The 17,919-nt window shown below is 37.3% G+C and overlaps 1 protein-coding gene across 2 annotated transcripts in view; it reads left to right on the top strand.

The window, feature by feature from the left end:
- Window positions 1–17,919, top strand: part of AUH (AU RNA binding methylglutaconyl-CoA hydratase) — a 160,182-nt gene that overhangs the window by 87,052 nt on the left and 55,211 nt on the right. The gene's annotated exons all lie outside the window — the stretch shown is intronic.

Raw genomic sequence — 17,919 nt, 5'->3', positions numbered from 1 at the left:
AGCATTTACTGTCTACCTGTTTTACCATGCCCGTCTTTTTCACAGTGACTCATGAAAACGCTAAAAGGATTTATAAGAAAATAGACCCAATTGAAAAGAATTATCAGATAAAAACATGTGAAATAATACAAGGTTTAGAAAAAGGATGATATGACATGTTTCTGAAATTCTTTTAAAGAAGTAAGCATTTATTCATAATTAGGATATGACTGAGCCTAGATAGATAGTGACTGTAATTGAATGGTGGGCCCCCTGAGAGAGATGTCAATCTGGAACCTATGAATGTGACCTTATTTGGAAAAGGGGTCTTTGCAGATGTAATTAACTTAAGGATCTTGAGATGAGATCATCCTGGATTATCTGAATGAACCTCAGATTCAGTGACAAGTATCTTTATAAGAAGAGGGGAAGATTCAAAAAAGAGAAAAAACAAAGAGAAGAAGGTCTTGTGAAGACAAAGACAGCAGAGATTGGAGAGACGCATTTGCAAGTCAAGGAAGAAAAAGGATTGCTGGCAGCCATCAGAAGCTAGGGGGTTCTTCCTCAGAGCCTCCAGGAGGAACCAACCCTGCCAACATCTTAATTTTGGACTTCTGGCCTCCCGAACTATGAGAGAATAAATTTCTGTTGTTGTAAGCCACCAAGTTTGGTAATTTTGTTACAGCAGCCATAGGAAACTAATACAGTGGTTTTTAATGTTTAAGTAATTTTTTTGGAAAGGGAATTAGTAGGTGGCAGAGATAGGGGATGGAAGGAAAATGAACTTGATAATTTGAATATTTACCAAGTCCCGGATATGAAATGTTTTGTATTAAAACCACCAGAAGATAATACTGTTGTGTGAGAGTATAGTTGGGTTTGATTAGATGCAAAAAGCTTAATTGATTATGCTAAGAAATGAAGGTGGTAGCTTTAGCTCCTTCTGTCTTCCCTTGGGAGCTGCCTGTGTCATATTAGGTCTAGAAATGAGCATTTTCTTCCCAGTGTACTTAAGTTCTCTGGGGTCCTTAACAAATTTATTTGTTATAAAACTCAGAATGCTTTAACATTTTCCATTTGTTTATAAAGGATAGTTTTCTGTCTTTTTGTTTTCTTCCCTTTTTTTCTAAGTGAGTCTGAAGGAATATTAGTTGCTCCTTTAATATAATGAAGCTTTCAAGTTTATAGCTCATAGTGCATGTAATTATGTAGTACTGAATTTTTTATTGAAAATGAATCTAATTTTGTATAAGGCTCATATCATACTCACATTTAGATAATAAGAGGTACATGCACAGTTTTTTGCTTCAGTCTTATATTAGCATTATGGCTATTAAAATACCCCAAGTAAAGCCTGTTTTTTGTTGTTGTTGTTGTTGTTGTTTTTAATAATAGCAGAACAGTTTGTTTTAAGTAAGGATTTTTTTTTTTTTTAAGTATATCTGAAGAAGCTATTTCTGAAAATTTTATGGAGAAAATCCTCTTCTGTCCTATGCATAGAAGAAGTTTTTTAATCCGCAGATATTTTCTCCAATTTCATTTCTCTCCTCCCCTTTCTCTTAGATCAGGGGTCCTCAACCCCCGGGCCATGAACCGTCACTGGTCCATGGCCTGTTAGGAACCAGGCCATACAGCAGGAGGTGAACAGCGGGGCAACCGAGCGAAGCTTCATCTGTATTTACAGCCACTCCCCATTGCTCGCATACCGCCTCAGCGACGGCATTAGATTCTCATAGGAGTGCAGACCCTTCTGTGAACTGCGCATGTGAGGGATCTAGGTTGCTCGCTCCTTATGAGAATCTAATGCCTGATGATGTGAGGTGGAGCTGAGGCAGTGATGCTAGCGCTGGGGAGCGGCTGCAAATACAGATTATCATTAGCAGAGAGGTCTGACTGCACAGAGACCATAATAAATCAATTGCTTGCAGACTCATATCAAAACCCTATCAGTGAGTGGCAAGTGACAATTAAGCTGCGTCTGGTAGCAGGCTTTATAGTGGCAAGTGAGTTGATGTACTTCAGCTGTATCTGGTGGCAGGCTTGAAGTCGAATCCGATACTTATTTTAGTCTGTGTGTGGCCCGCCCATTATTTTATTTACCACTTCCGTCTGCGCCTCTTTCCCACACTGCGCACTCGTCTCAGTCACACGTAAGCCCACAAGCTAACCCTAGCCAAAATGAGTAAAAAACAAACATCACTGGAGAGCTGCTTTGAAAAGGGGGAGAAACCTAATGAGGAGACAGCAGAAGACTCTAAGACTGCCAACAAAAAGAAAGCTGCATTTAAAAGAAAATACCAAGAGTCCTACTTAAATTATGGGTTCATTGCAACAGGTGATTCACATTCTCCAAGCCCGCTTTGTATAATATGTGGTGACTGGCTATCCAGCAAAGCCATGAAACCTTCAAAACTGCTTCGCCACATGGAGACCAAGCACCCTGCATCAAAAGACAAGTCTTTGGAATTTTTCAAAAGAAAAAAAAATGTGAACACGAAGGACAGAAGCAATTATTGAAGGCCTCAACTTCATCAAATGTGTCTGCTCTGAGAGCACCATTCTTAGTGGCTAACTGCATTGCTAAAGCTAAGAAGCCCTTTACTATTGGTGAAGAGTTGATCCTGCCTGCTGCTAAGGACATTTGTCGTGAACTTTTAGGAGAGGCTGCAGTTCAGAAGGTGGCACATGTTCCTCTTTCGGCTAGCACCATAACTAGATGAATTGATGAAATAGCAGAGGATACTGAGGCACAATAGTTAGAGAGGATTAATGAGTCACCGTGGTATGCAATCCAGGTTGACGAGTCTACTGATGTTGACAACAAGGCAACAATGCTTGTTTTTATGCGATATATTTTTCAGGAGGATGTGCATGAGGATATGTTATGTGCACTTTTGTTGCCAACCAACACCGCAGCTGCAGAACTATGTCTTTGAATGATTACATATCAGGAAAACTGAATTGGTCATTTTGTGTTGGTATATGCACGGACGGAGTGGCTGCCATGACTGGACGGCTTTCTGGTTTTACTGCTCGGGTCAAAGAGGTCGCTTCTGAATGTGAGTTTTCGCACTGTGTCACCCATAGAGAAATGCTGGCTAGCCAAAAAATGTCACCTGAAGTTAACAGTGTTTTGCAGGATGTGATTAAAATTATCAACCACATTAAAGTACGTGCCCTTAACTCACGTCTGTTCACGCAGCTCTGTGAGTAGATGGACGCAGAGCACACACATCTTCGCTGATACACACAAGTGAGATGGCTTTCTGAAGGTAGATCACTGGCCAGAGTTTCTGAGTTACGAGAGCCGCTCCAGAGATTTCTTTTAGGAAAACAGTCACCACTGGCAGCGCATTTCAGTGACACAGAATGGGTCGCAAAACTTGCTTACTTGTGTGACATATTCAACCTGCTCAACGAACTCACTCTGTCACTTCAGGGGAGAACGACAACGGTGTTCAAGTCCGCAGATAAAGTGGCTGCATTCAAAGCCAAACTGGAATTATGGGGGCGACGAGTGCACATTGGAATTTTTGACGTGTGTCATACATTAGCAGAGATTTTGGAAGGGACTGAGCCAGGGCCTTCTTTCTCCCAGCTGGTGCGTGATCACCTATCTCACCTTTCGGAAGAGTTTGAGCATTACTTCCCAACCACAGAAGACCCCCGACCTGGGAAGGAATAGATCTGCAACCCATTTGTGAACAAGCCAGGTGAATCGACTTTGTGCGTGCTAGAAGAGGATCAACTGCTTGAGGTCACAAATGACGGTGGCCTCAAAAGTAGGTTTGAGACAACTTCAAATCTCCATACATTCTGGATTAAAGTCAAGGTGGAATATCCTGAGATTGCCACAAAAACACGGAAAACCCTGCTTCCATTTCCAACAACCTATCTTTGTGAAGCAGGGTTTTCTGCGGTGATAACCACAGAACCAAAGCAAACCACAGCAACCAAAAAGAGATTACGGAGTAAATTGGGCATAGGCAACACATTTTGGGTGTCCCTGTCTCCCATCACCCCCAGATGGGACCATCTAGTGGCAGGAAAACAGGCTCAGGGCTCCCACTGATTCTGCATTATGGTGAGTTGTATAATTATTTCATTATATATTACAATGTAATAATAATAGAAATAAAGTGCACAATAAATGTAATATACTTGAATCATCCTGAAACCATCCCCCCACCTCACCCTGGTCCATGGAAAAATTGTCTTCCACGAAACCGGTCCCTGGTGCCAAAAAGGTTGGGGACTGCTGTCTTAGGTGATCCTCATATGAAAATACTGCTAATTTTTTTCTTAAAACTGTTTTTAAATTGGTGAATTTGCTATGTCTAAAATGATCTCTGAGATGTCCTTTTTTTTGACTGTAAACATTGCGGTTAAGTGTTATAAAGAGCTTACTATAATAGACGTAGTAGACTACACTGAATTTTTTTTCTCCCTTCCTGGTGGTGCCTAACTTGCTTCCTGTCTTAGATGCTCATTGAGCAGCCAGGTGCTCGTGACCCTCATCAGTGAGCCTTTCTTCACTGTCAGTGGTCCCAGCCTTTCATCTGTTTCAGACAAGGGTGGTTGCGAATAGAAGATGGGTAGAATGTAAGTGGGGAGAATTCAAATACAGGGAGAGTATTGTGGAAAGAAATAATGCTTTGCTTTCCTTTTTAATACTATGGATGAAATAAATATTTTGGGGGAAAATGTGTGAACTCCATCCAGTCTAGAAGACATATGAAAATAAGTCTAACAAAGAATGCTCTTCTAAGTTATTACAGGCTCATGGTTCCATATGTTAATCCAAGTGAAACTATCTCCCCACTTGGATTTACTGTATGTTTGATCAGCCACAAAAGAGTTAACCTGATGCTCTTAGTTGTCATATTATTATCACTTCTGCACTTTTGTGATAACAGTTTACTGGGAAACTGTAATCAAAACCTGGCATTTAGTTTTCTTTCTTTCTTTTTTTTTTTTTTTTTTTACTTGAACTTGAGTCTGAATAACAATGTGATTATTTTTAAGGTATATTTTGTAAATTTTCTTAAAATAAAACAAGTTAAATTATAAAGCGATTGTTTTGCAGATATGGTAATAGTCCTAATGAGCGTATTAATGGACCATTACTATAATGCAAGTTTTAGATTAGTGTTCTAAATTTCAGTTTTTACTTGATCATTAAAATTACATAGTTAATGAAAAGTAAGATGTGAAGGAAGGTGGAAACATACTAAAGCCAAATTGAACTTCTTTAAGTTGTATTATATCAGATATAATAAAAATGGAATGTAATTGACTGTCATATACTTAAACCAGTACTTTTATTTGTAATATATATATATATATTTAAGTATAGACAGATATTATAAAATACGATGTTAATGATTTAAAGCCAGTTTAAAAATCCTTAATATTGTTACCCTAGGATCTTCCTGTAATATTCTTAAATTATATTAAGGATTTTTATACACTAAATAGCCCTACTCTGTTCTTTATTATTTTCACCTTTAAGAAAACAGCTAAATTTCCTATCTTCTTCCCAACTGAGAGAATGCTCCAGTACTAGAAAATAAAATTCTCTTTTGGAAATAGCTCCCCAAACAATACCACCCTTTAACACATTTATAAGAATGCAGTAAAACAAGTTCAGAGGATTAGAATTCTGTTATCTGACAGTTTAGGAAATTTCTGGAAGTTTGCACAGAAAATGGTGGCAGATTCTTTTATTCCTGGCCTCTGTTTCTTACATCTTCTACTAGAGGATTTGGGGTATATGTCAAGAAACCTTATTATATCTAAGAAAACTGTTAAGGCTTCTTGCTTGGGTATACATCACTGTGGACAAGATGTCTAGTATTTCCATTGCTCTGTGGTTCTCTTTCACTCTCTCTAGCTTTTTATTTCGGAAATATTCAAACTTTAGGAAATGTGAAAGGCAGTAAAAGGAAACTCTTTATACCCTTTGCCAAGATCTGTCCCCCGGCCCCCCATGCCCCTCTCCTTCCACTCTCCACCTCCCTCTCTCATATGCACATCCATTGTGTTCTTGCCAAACCATTTCAAAATAACAAGGTGAACCTTTAAATATTTCAGTATGCTTTTCATAAGAATAAGAAAGGACTCATATAACCACAACACTGTTATAACACCTAACATATTAACATTATTATTAATATTCGGATTACCTCAGGTTCAAAATGTTGTTTGTAGTGGTCTTTTTGTTTTGCTTTTCCAATTCAGGATTCATTTAAATGCCACACATTGCAATTTTGTTTGTTTGTTGTTTTAATCTCAGTAAGTTTTCCATCTCTCTCTTTTTTTTTTTTTTTTTAACACTAATCTTTTTAAAAAGAAGTCAAGCAAATTATTTAAGTTTGCTCATTCTGGATTTGACTGAGTTATTTCCTCACGTTTAGGTTCATGATAAAAAATTTTTGCCAAGAATGCTAAATGGGCCATGCTCTATATTTTCTTTTCTTTTCATTTGATGACACTTAAAGTTAGGTTGTCCCATTTTGGGTGACAATAACTTTGATCACTTGGTTAAGGTGGTGACTAACTGTGGGTATACTTTTAGTATTCTCTTCTTGGAAAGTTTTCAGGAAAACAATCTTTAATAATTATCATTGGTGTTGACTATTTCCCAAATTAAAAAAGAAAGGAAGAAAGAAAAATGAGTTTTTTATGAAAAAAAAAAAGGAAGGAAGGAAATGAGAGCACTCAGGTTTCACAGGACCAGAATGAGAGTCCCCAGTCTTGTCTTTTTCTCCTCCCCAGGGTGAGGGGTTTGGGCATCACTGCACGTCTCACTGTAGGCTGTGTTTAGCAATAAGGCAGTCTCTTGGCATGGTGTCCAGGAACTCTATTTTAAGGTGCATCTATGAAGTAATGACAGATTTTTAAATCCAGTGTGTGTGTTGTCCTGAACACAGTTGTCATTTTGGAAAGTTTTGTTTATAACTTTTGTTGAAATCTTCCTAGAACATACATCAGAATCTGAGCTTATTCTTTTGAATATCTTCAGCAGTGACTCATCTTGATCCTGTGAGGGTGAATTTGATTTTCATAAATAGCAAGAGACCTTTCGGTGCCAAATCTGATTAATAAGGTCATACTATTTCAGGAAGAAGAAAAGTATAACAATAAAAATAAGACTGCTTTTCTTAAGAGGCTTATATAATGTCAAACATTTACCAGTGTTGTGAGCAATGGATAGCACTGCTGGATTTAATGGACTGATTCCTAAGTGACCTGTAAAGGCCAGCACTCGTTCTGCTCTCTGAAGTCTGGTACATTTACGAACACACCTCATACATTGTGCGGTCTCATTTCTTTGTACTTTTAAAATGTATTCAGTGACCACTTTACTTTTTTCTAATTAGGGGGTTTTGGGAGTTATTTGTCGACAGGACGTATTGTTAGTTGTTGTAGAGGAAACAGATAGATATATCAATAGATGTAGATACAGGTATAGATATAGATGACTCAGCAGTGTTCCTTTAAAATGCCCATCTAAAATCTGGTAGGAGAGATTAAACATGTGTACAAGTATCATAACTGCTCTATTATAAAGTTGTTGGAATCAAACATGAATAAAGCAGTTGAAACTGGGAATTGTGAGTTTGAGAAAATAGTGTGGATTCTGTCAGCTATAAGCCTCAGTTTATAAGGCATGTAACGTGGGTCCCCAGCACTTCTCTAACCTTCTCTCCTATTGCTGCCCCCTTTGCTCACACGCTGGGTTCCAGGTATATTTATTCACTTAATTTGCAAATACTTGTTGACCCATGCGCTGGTGTAGACACTGGGTGTATAGTCGTAAACAAACATGGAAAGATCACTGGGGACTCTGGGGATGGCCAATCGCATGACATGATGCCTGACACTAGACAGATGTGACTGATAGCAGTTTCTTAGTCACATGTACTCACAGCTCAGGGGAAGCCACCACATGGCACACAGGACCACATGGAGGCTGTGCTTGGGAACAGTGAAAAACCAGAGTGTGGGAGGCAGGCTTTGTAGTGATGAGAGGGTGGTGTGCCCCCTGGTTCCTTAGGGAGGATGTGATTGGTTTTGTTTGAATAATTTCACAATCTGGCAGGAACCTGGAACCCTCTCCCCAGAAATAAGTAGGAACCATGCCTAGTCTTCCTGATGAGAGGAAGGTTGTTTGTCTAGGGGACTTAGTTCATTGGAGCAAAGTTGGGAGGAGAACTTGTAGTCAGGCCATTTGTGGTTCACCTGATATCCCTAGGTGTTAGCCAGCACATGATATTGGGACTTCAAAATTTTAGGCCTTACCCACATGAACAAATGCAAATATAGAAAGTTTCAGAATAGAGACAACAGAAGAAAGAGTGAGTGAACTTTACGATTAATGAACAGGAGTTACTCAATCTAAGTAACAGAGAAACAAACAAACAAAAAACCTGAATAAATGAACTGAACCTCAGGGACCTATAGGACAATACTGAAATGTTTAATATTTGTGTCACAAGAGTCTCAGAAGGAAAGGAGAGAAAGAGTGTGGTTCAGAAAAAAAATATTTGAAGAAATAGTGGCTGAAGATTTCACAAATTTGGTGAAAGACATAAACTAAGGATTTTAAGAAACTGAGTGAACCCAAACAAGATAAGCCCAGAGAAATCCAGGACCAGACACGTCATAATCAAAATGCTTAAAACTAAAGACCAAATACTACTACTAATAATAATGATAATTAAAGCCAGAGGAAAATAACATTATTTATAGGAAAACAATGATTTGAGTGATTAGATTCCTTATCAGAAACAATGGATTCCAGAAATAAGCGGAATGATATTTCTAAATTGCTAAAAGGAAAGAACTGTCAACCCAGAATTCTGTATCAAGATAAAGTGTCCTTTAGGAATGAAGGTGAAGTAAGGATATTCTCAGATTAAGGAAATCTAAGAGAATTTATGGCCTGTAGACCCAGTGTGGTATTGGGGAAAAGATAGACACTTTGATCTGTGGAACACAACAGAATCCAGAAATAGACCTGTGCAAGTATGGCTGGTTGATAATTGATAATTCACACAAGCAGTTCAGTGGAGACAGTATGGTGGTGGAAAAGTTGGATATCCATATGCAAAAGAAAAGAGAAAAAAAAAAACCCACTTCAACCTAAATCTCACAGTTTGTACAAAATGAACTCAAAATCATAAATTTAAATGTAAATGTAAAATATAAAACGGTACAAATCTTTGAAGCTTCATGAAGCCAGAGACTGTCTCTCTCATTCCCACAGTTTGAGACCACAGGTCTGGTAGTCATCCATCGAGTATTACTAAATGTGTAAATTATAGTTGTCCCTTGGTATCAAGGGGGATTGGTTCCAGAACCCCCTGCGGATACCAAAATCCATGGATGCTCAAAATGGCATAGTACACCTTATAAAATGGTGTAGTATTTGCATATAACCTATGTACATCCTTCCATATATTTTAAATCATCTCTAGATTACTTATAATACCTAATACAATGTAAATGCTAAGTAAATAGTTATAAATACAATGTAAGGGCTATGTAAAGACAGTTGGCCCTTGAATAACATGGATTTGAACTGCACGGGTCCACTTATATGCAGATATTTTTCAATAAATGTACAGTTGGCCCTCTGTATTAATGGGTTTTGCATCCATGGATTCAACAACTATGTATGGAAATTTCTGCTCGAAGTTGGTTGAATCCGAGGATGTGAAACCCACGGATACAGAGGGCCAACTGTATTCATTGTACTATGCCATTTTATATAAGGAACTTGAGCATCTGCAGATTTTGGTGTATGTGAGAGCTCCTGGAACCAATACCTCCTGCATACCAAGGGATGACTATAGTTGGCAGCATGAGGCAAATTCAAGTCTTGCTCTTTGGAACTTTCTGGAATTTGTTTTTTCTGAATACTTTTGGTTGGAGAAGGTTGGATGAATCCGTGGATTTGGAGGGCCCGTTGTACTGCTCCTGGAGGAGATAGAATGAAATTAACTTCAAAGATGGGTTACACAAAGTAAATTAGAGATTAACTATTACAGGAGTATTTTGTTTACTTGTACTGCATGCTTTTCTTCATTAAAATTCACCTTATTGCTTTATATATCCAAATTGTATAAGTAATGGGATTGAATTAATCAGCGATTTCGACTGACCTCAGATTGATGTCTATCGTTCTCATTTTTGTTTTTTTTCTTTTTTTTTTTTTTTAATAACTAGTAACTTGGTATTTTAAGAAACCAGATTATTCATTTTGTGAGCAGCATGTTACTTTCCTGTTGTCCAGCTGTACTCAAGATAGCCTTATTTGCATACTACAGAATCTGCTCAGGGTCTTAATGGGGGTTCCTTTGTATGTAGCAAGTTGTTTTTCTTTTGCTGCTTTTGAGATTCTCTAAAGAGACTCCTAAAAAGGTCTTTTTAACTTTTGCCACTTTAATTATAATGTGTCTTAGTGTGAGTCTTTCTTGGTCTATCTTTATGAGAATTCTCTGGGCTTCCTGGACCTTGATGTCTTTTTTATCCTCCAGGTTAGGGACGGTTTTAGCCATTATTTTTTAAAACAAGTTTTCTGCCCTTTTTTCATTCTCTTCTTCTTCTGGGACCCCTATAATGGGAATATCAGTACACTTAATGTTGTCCCATAAGTCTCTTAAGCTTCACTCTTTTTCATTCTTTTTTTTGTTGCTTTGATTGGATGAGTTCCACTGTCTTGTCTGTGAGTTCCCTGATTCTTTTTTCTACTTCATCTAGCCTGTTGTTGAACCCCTCTATTGTACTTTTCAGTCCAGTTATTGTATTCTTTAACTTTGTCACTCTTGTTTGCACTGTCTTACATTTTCTGTCTCTTTGTGGGAATTCCTTTTTGTTCATGCATTCTTTTCCTGTCCTCAGTGAGCATTTTTATGACTGTTATTTTGAACTCTTTTTCATATAAATCACTTGTCATTGTTCTGTTAAGATTTTTTTCTGAGGTTTTACCTTGGCCTTTTTTTGGGAATATATTCCTATGTTTCTTTATTTTCCTTGATTCTCTGTGTTAGTTTTTGTGCATTAGATTAAAACAGCTAACTCTCCCAGTCTTGGAGATGGACCTTATTGTTCAGCCCTGCCCTAGCTCTTTATTGTCTGTCAAACCTTTGGTTTTGTGCAAGCGTGTGGCTGTCAGTAGTCGAGGGTGTGCCAGGACCTGTCTGTGTCTCAGAGGGGAGGACCTCAGCATCTGGATTCAGGCTGATTGGAAGCCAGACCCTTAGGCAGCAGCTTTTAAGGTATGCAAACATATTTCTTTCGGGGGAAGACTGGGAGATGGGCATTTCTGTTTGTTCCCTCTACACTGACCCTTTGGTGATAGCCAGTTAAGAAATGTTTCTTTGTTTGCTGTTGTCCTTTTCAACTGTTAACACAAGACCAGCTGGTCAGCACATCCAGACTATCAAGCGATATGTCCTCTAGGCAGCAGCTACAAAAGCTGGGGTGACGGATGTGCGCACAAGGTTCTTTCTCAGAGACAACAGCTACCTGGGGCAGGGCAGATGGAGGGTGGGAAGGTATGCAGGTTCCTTGTCTCTAGAGAAGATTGTAGTAGGCCCTTTGATGTGTGTTTAATTAGAAGCTGGCCCTCGGGGCCCAGCTATGAAGGTAAGCTAATTGGCTTCTTTCACAGAAATACTAGGCCTTTTATTCAGCTACCTCTCCATTGTGCCCTGGGGTGTATAGCTGGTTAAAAACTCTTTCTCTATTTGTTATAGTCTCGTGGGACCCGTGAATATAAGCTCCATTGGCCTCCAGAGCCTAGTGATCAAGGGGTAGGTATCTCCTGAGCAGCAAAAGTCAGGGTGCCGGATTTGTGTATACAAACTCATTTTTAGGAGATTCTGGTGACTTGGAGTGAGGCAGAGGGAGAGTGCAAATATGGCGCCCAGTGGTCTCAGCTGTCTTTAGATAGTATTTCAGTAGGCCTCTAGATGTGTATCGAATTAGATGCTTGTTCCTTAAATCAGCCTCCTTCACAGAAAGAGTGGGCACTTTTCAGGCAGCTGCTTCTGTGCTGGCTTTGGTAGGGGGCAGCTGGGTGAGTCTGTGCGAGATCAGAACTGCTTCTCAGTTTGCTGTAGCTGTCGCACTCTCGTTGATATGAGCCTGTTGACTTTCAAAGCTAGATATTTTGGTGTTTCATTTCTCAGGTGCAGGGCTTAAAAGTTGGTGTGCCTGATGTGGGATTCTAACACTTTGCTCCTCAGGGAGAAGCTTGGATTTTTGAGTTCCCTCCGGATTGTGTGTCACCGCACTGGGGGTAGGGTTAATGGTGAGATTGTGCCTCAGCCTCTTCTACCTGTTTCAATGTGGGTTGTTTCCTAATTTGCCCAGTGTGGAGGAATTCATTGCTCGGGTAGTTTTGGGCTGTCTATTAGAGAACATTGTTTCTTATTTAGCTGTAGATTTGGTGTGTCTATGGGAAGGGGTGGTTTCAGGATCCTCCTGTGTTGTCATCTTGAACTAGAACTCATTTGCATTATTTTGGTCGAACGACTGAAAGCATAATCAGAAAAGTTCTATACACCCAGAATGATTGTTGTTACTTTTCCATTCACTGAAATCTCCCCAAACTACTTCCAGGATCTATTACCCACAAAGATGAAATCAAACTTAGGAGTACCAGTCCTAAAAGGCATTTTGGCATGGGTATTTGAAAGGACCACCTTTCCTTTGAAACAGATTCACCAATGTTTATAGTTATTTGTTACTCGGAGATGTGCATCATCTGTCATGATTGTGGTTGAACTGAAAAACATCCTGTTAACATTCAGATTTCTTATCTTTGTTTGTAAAATTGGCTGCTATTAAATAAGCTTTTTGCCTGTAGGATTACACTGCTAAACTAGGATGTGTTTTTACAATCACATGTCTCACTTTGCGCTTTTTTTTTTTTTTTTTCATTTTACCATGGCACTTTGTGAATATACCCTTTTGACCCTTTTGATCACTATTTATGGCAACCTTTAGTGGCATCCCTTTTGTTGATCCTATTACGTGTAGCCAATTGCCAGCAGCCAGGTTTGTTCTTTTCCTACTCTTTCTTCCCCTTCTACCTTCTGCTGTCTCTTTCCTGATATCTCACCATTAGAAAATCACCTACTCCTTCCACCATGCCTCCTCCAGTGGAGAAATCTTGAACTACCCCATCCCCAGAGCCCATGTCCCTTTGGGGAAGTCTTCTGTGAGAGGTGGTATAACCTCAGTCAATAAGAAAGTAATGGTATTACTTTAAAATTTAACTCCTAGAACATTTGAACACAAAAGTAATATTGCTATTTTTTTAAAAGGAAAACATATAATCACTAATAATGTATGATTAGAGATAAAAATAATAATGGGAAGCAGTTTGGGGCAGTTTCAGAGTTGAATTAATCTTTAGCAGTTGACAGATTTCTTAAAAGCAATTGCTTTTGTTGTCTCATGTCACATAATTTTGATGAAAACAATAGGGAACTATTAGTCCCAGTAAGTAATTATTATTAATGGTTTGTTGCCTGTCATTTCAGACTTTTAAAAGTGCATCTACCAACGTATTAATACAGATCTGCGTAGATTTTTTTCCCCTAAAAATATGATCATATTATACATTTTGTTCTGTGACTTGCTATTTTTGATTTAATGGTATATTTTAGATAATCGCTCCTTCTTGTCTTATTTATAACTAGTACAGAGAAACTTCTGGTGTTTCACTATAAAGCATTCTCCTGGCTTTAACTGAGATATGTATCCATAATCCTATGAAGGAAAGAAATATCTTGACATATTGATAGTGTTGAATTTTTTGATACCTGAATTATTTAGATAGATTTTTTTATTATAGAGAGATTCTAGTTTTCTTAGAATGAACTACTCTGGTAATGGTATATTATTCTTTTCATGCTTAATGATTCTTCTGGATTGTATATACCTGTATTGAAATGGTACTTTTTGCATCCATTTTTATAGAAGAGATTAGTTTGAAGTTTTGTTTTATATGTTACCTTGTGAGATTTTGGTAGCAGTTAAATATTAGCATCTTAAAAATGATTTGGAAGCCTTATTAATTTTCTGCTTTCTGGTATACTTGAAATAATACTGGAATTAAATAATACCCTTGAAATTTTGTATTAATTTTACTTTTGTGTCCTGATATATTTTGAGATTTTAAAATTCCCTTTTAATAATTGACAATTCTTGGGAAATATAGTTACCCAGATTTTCAGATATACTGACATAGACTTGTATATCATGTGTTCTTATAATTCTTTTAATTTTCTTTCATATTTGGGTGTTTGCCCTTATTAATTCCTTAATTTGTATTTTTGTTCTCTTCTGTTTTTCATGATTTGTTTTTCCACAGAAAGAACCAGCTTTTAGGTTTATGGGGTTTTTTTCCCCCCTTTTACTGTTTTTTTCTTTTCTGATTTATGACTTCCTGCTTTTGTGATAATTCTACCTTTTCTTTGTCTCAGTGCTTTCATTGCTCTTTTTTAACTTAAAAATTTGGTTGGTTTATCTTCATTTTTAGTGATGAAAAAGTTTGTATTTTAAAGCTAATTTTAGCTGTTTAACATTCATTTTCATATAGCACTTAAATTATTTTCTAGATTTGTATTTTATTCTTTAAGAGTAGGGTTTTTGTTTGCTTGTGTGTTTTTTTGTTTTTGTTTTTGTTTTAGTTTCCAAGTTATTTTTGGTGTTTTCTATTAACAATTTCTAGTTTCATTATAACATATTCAGATAATGTTTTCTCTAGTACTACTTTTAGGAAGTGATTACAGTTTCATTTTGTATATAACAATTGCATTGGCCAGTATTTGTAAATATATTCCATGGCCTTTGAAAAGAAAGTATCCCTTTTGATTGTAGGGTTTAGACATAGTTTTATGTAATATATTTATTAATTACATTCTTTTCTAGTTTTTCTGTATTTTGTCTGTCAGATTGGAGAGAGGTATGTTAATGTATCCACTGCTATTGTATTTCTGTCAATTTCTTGTTTTTTTTCTCAGATTTTCTTGAACACTTGACCCTTGAACTGCTCAGGGGTTAGGGGTGCCAACCCCCCATGCAGTCAGAAATCTGTGTATAACTTTATAGTTGGCCCTCCATATCCACAGTTCCGTATCCAGAGATTCAACCAACCACGGATCGTGTAATACTGTATTACACATTTATTGAAAAAAAATCTTCATGTAAGTGGACCCATACAATTCAAACCTGTGTTATTCAAGGGTCAGCTGTATTATATATATTTCAGTTCCATGTTTTTTGGGGCCTAAAGAGGTCATATGTATCTTCATTATGGTTTATACCACTTCTTCAGTATGACATACCCCTATTTTCCCATTAAATGTTTTTACATTGAATTCTGTTTTACCTGGTTGTGATACTGTGAACCCCTAACTCATTCTTTATTTCAGGAAGAAAATCCCATAGTAAATAGGTTTCATAGGCCCAGCGTCTTTCAGACTTGTTTCGTGCCCAGCTCTTCTTAAAGTAATTGTTCTTCATTTTTTCTAGTGTATATTGTGCCAGATTTTGTTTCTATGGTACTGTGCCTAAGTTCAGTATTTCTTTATATTTTTAAATACATATAATACAAAGATACTTCTTTTAAAAAAGTTCTGTGTTTTATTACTTGCATTTTTCTTTGGGTGTGGCATTGGCAAAGTCAGCCAATTATCTTGATGGAGTTTCTCAAAAATAATCTTAGTCTACTGGTGTGGTATGATTGCCTATATTAGGCAATTATTAGATGTTGAAACAACTTATTACTTAATTTTTCTGATCCTTAATTTTTTCCAAGCTTTGAAAATATTGATAACATTATGAGAGCTAGCATTAACTTATGGGGGTGCGTAAAGGAAATTCATATTTGATACTGGCTCTGGGTATTATTTTTGCCCTTGCATGAAAAGATTATTTAAAACTTTTAAAAAGCATGAAGCTGTGCTTTAAGGGAGCTATTTTGGTACTAGTCTCAAAGGACAGATTGCTATTCCTTTCCCACCCTAATGAAACTAGGTCACTGGCTTTTGGCACATCTCCATGATGTGATATTTATTTGATGTTGAAGTGCACTGTCTAGAAATAGTGATGCAATGTCAGCAAGGCCACTTTTCATTTCATGAACATAATTTCCAGTGCCCTGGAATTAATTTATTTCTTGACCTGTTTATAGTTACACTTGGTCATGAGCATTTCAGAGGCAGAGGAAGTATCTGGAAATGGTCATAGTCACCCTGTTAGGTGATAAATTATGGGGTTTCTGTTCAGCTTGAAGGTTTGGCTTGTTGAAGTAGTTGATATCTTATGAAAAGCAAGGAGCTATTTATTAAACAAACTTTTCCCTGATGCCATGGTAGGATTTGCTGGCTCCAGGGGTTGAGAAAACTCATCTAATATATGTATTTTTGAATTCTGTTTTACTTTGACCAACTTTAAACACGATTCGGGAAGTTCCCTGTTCCATTCACTGGCCAGGAGCAAGTACTTGAAAAATAAGGGGTAACCATAGGACGCCTCTAAAATTAATTATCTGTAGGTTCTGAAATTTCAAATGAGCTACTTTGAAGTCAGTTATGTATCAGTTCAGTGTCTGAGAAAGAGATTGAGGAAAACCTCACTGAGTGTGGACTCTGGAGTAGGTTTATGGCTTGCCTCTCTGTGCTTTCATCTCCTAATCCATAAAGTGTGATAATAGTCATGAGTATTTTATAACAGCATTGTGGGGATGAAAGCAGTAAATGGACATGCATTAGAAGTGTTCTGGTAGATAATGAGCATGCAATACATTCATTATCATCAGTATCCTTTTAATGTGTTTGTGTTTATAAACGTCCTTTTTTCTCTTTCTACCCCTGCCCCTTCCTTGCCGGATGGATATATTGTCACTCTCTTCCGTGTGGTTAGGGAGGGGTACCTGCTTCACTTTAATTCTGCCAAGAGGGCAAGTCTTGGGAATAGCATCATTTGACCTGCTCAGGAAATGTATTCCAGTAGGATTTTCTATACAGCCTAGCTTAATTGAGCAGGAGCTTTTCCAAACTGTAGAATTAAAGGGTAAAGCTTGGTAAGGAAGTTTGCAGATTTAGGGTATTTTCTGTGCTTCAGTTTCATTATTTCTTTAGTAGATGTTTTTCTTCTCTGCATTATTTAAAGTCCACTTTCATCTTATTGTTAATTTACATAGATTTATTTAATATGAGTTTTAAGTTCTTTATTTTTCAGAAACATAAAGAGTTGCGAATCTGATATTTACTTCATTCTCCCTTCGTTTTCATACACTTTGCAATTATAAAAGTTTTGTTAATTTTTTATTCATAAATTTCACAACTTTGAGAATTCAGTGAAAAATAAGTTATAAAATCTGAAAGGATTTGAATGTTTTTATATAACTTGTATACAATCACATCATTAGGTATTGAAATAAGAACTTTATAATATCCTGTCCTCTTCCAGTTTGTAATTTTTAAAAGATAAACTGAGGCATATTAAAATTTTAAGAGTCTTATTTGAGCAGAAATCAATTTGAATTGGGCAGCACCAAACCAGAAGTGGTTAGGAGTGCTCCACCAACAGGAGATTAGGGAGAGACTTTTATAGAGAAAAGGTGGAAGCAAAGGAAGGAAATTGATTGGCTATAGCTGGAAGCCTAGTTGGCTTTTTGTGATTAGTTCTTAGCGTTTTGATTTTGTAACTTTTGAGGCTCTTACGGCTTAGATTTTGGTTTGCTTACATAGGCTACCAAGGCATTTACAGCCACCTAGTCTAATGGGCTCCTTGTTTACTTAGTTTAACAAGTTATATCTCTTTGCTGGTTTGATTATGTACTCCATGCATCTTCAGCACCGACTGCTACCAGGGAAGGAACTGGTCGATTTTGTTGACTTGTGTCAGCAACAA

Source organism: Balaenoptera musculus, chromosome 6, assembly GCF_009873245.2.
Source record: "Balaenoptera musculus isolate JJ_BM4_2016_0621 chromosome 6, mBalMus1.pri.v3, whole genome shotgun sequence".
NCBI lineage: Eukaryota > Metazoa > Chordata > Mammalia > Artiodactyla > Balaenopteridae > Balaenoptera > Balaenoptera musculus.
This window is presented reverse-complemented; position numbering and strand designations above follow the sequence as displayed.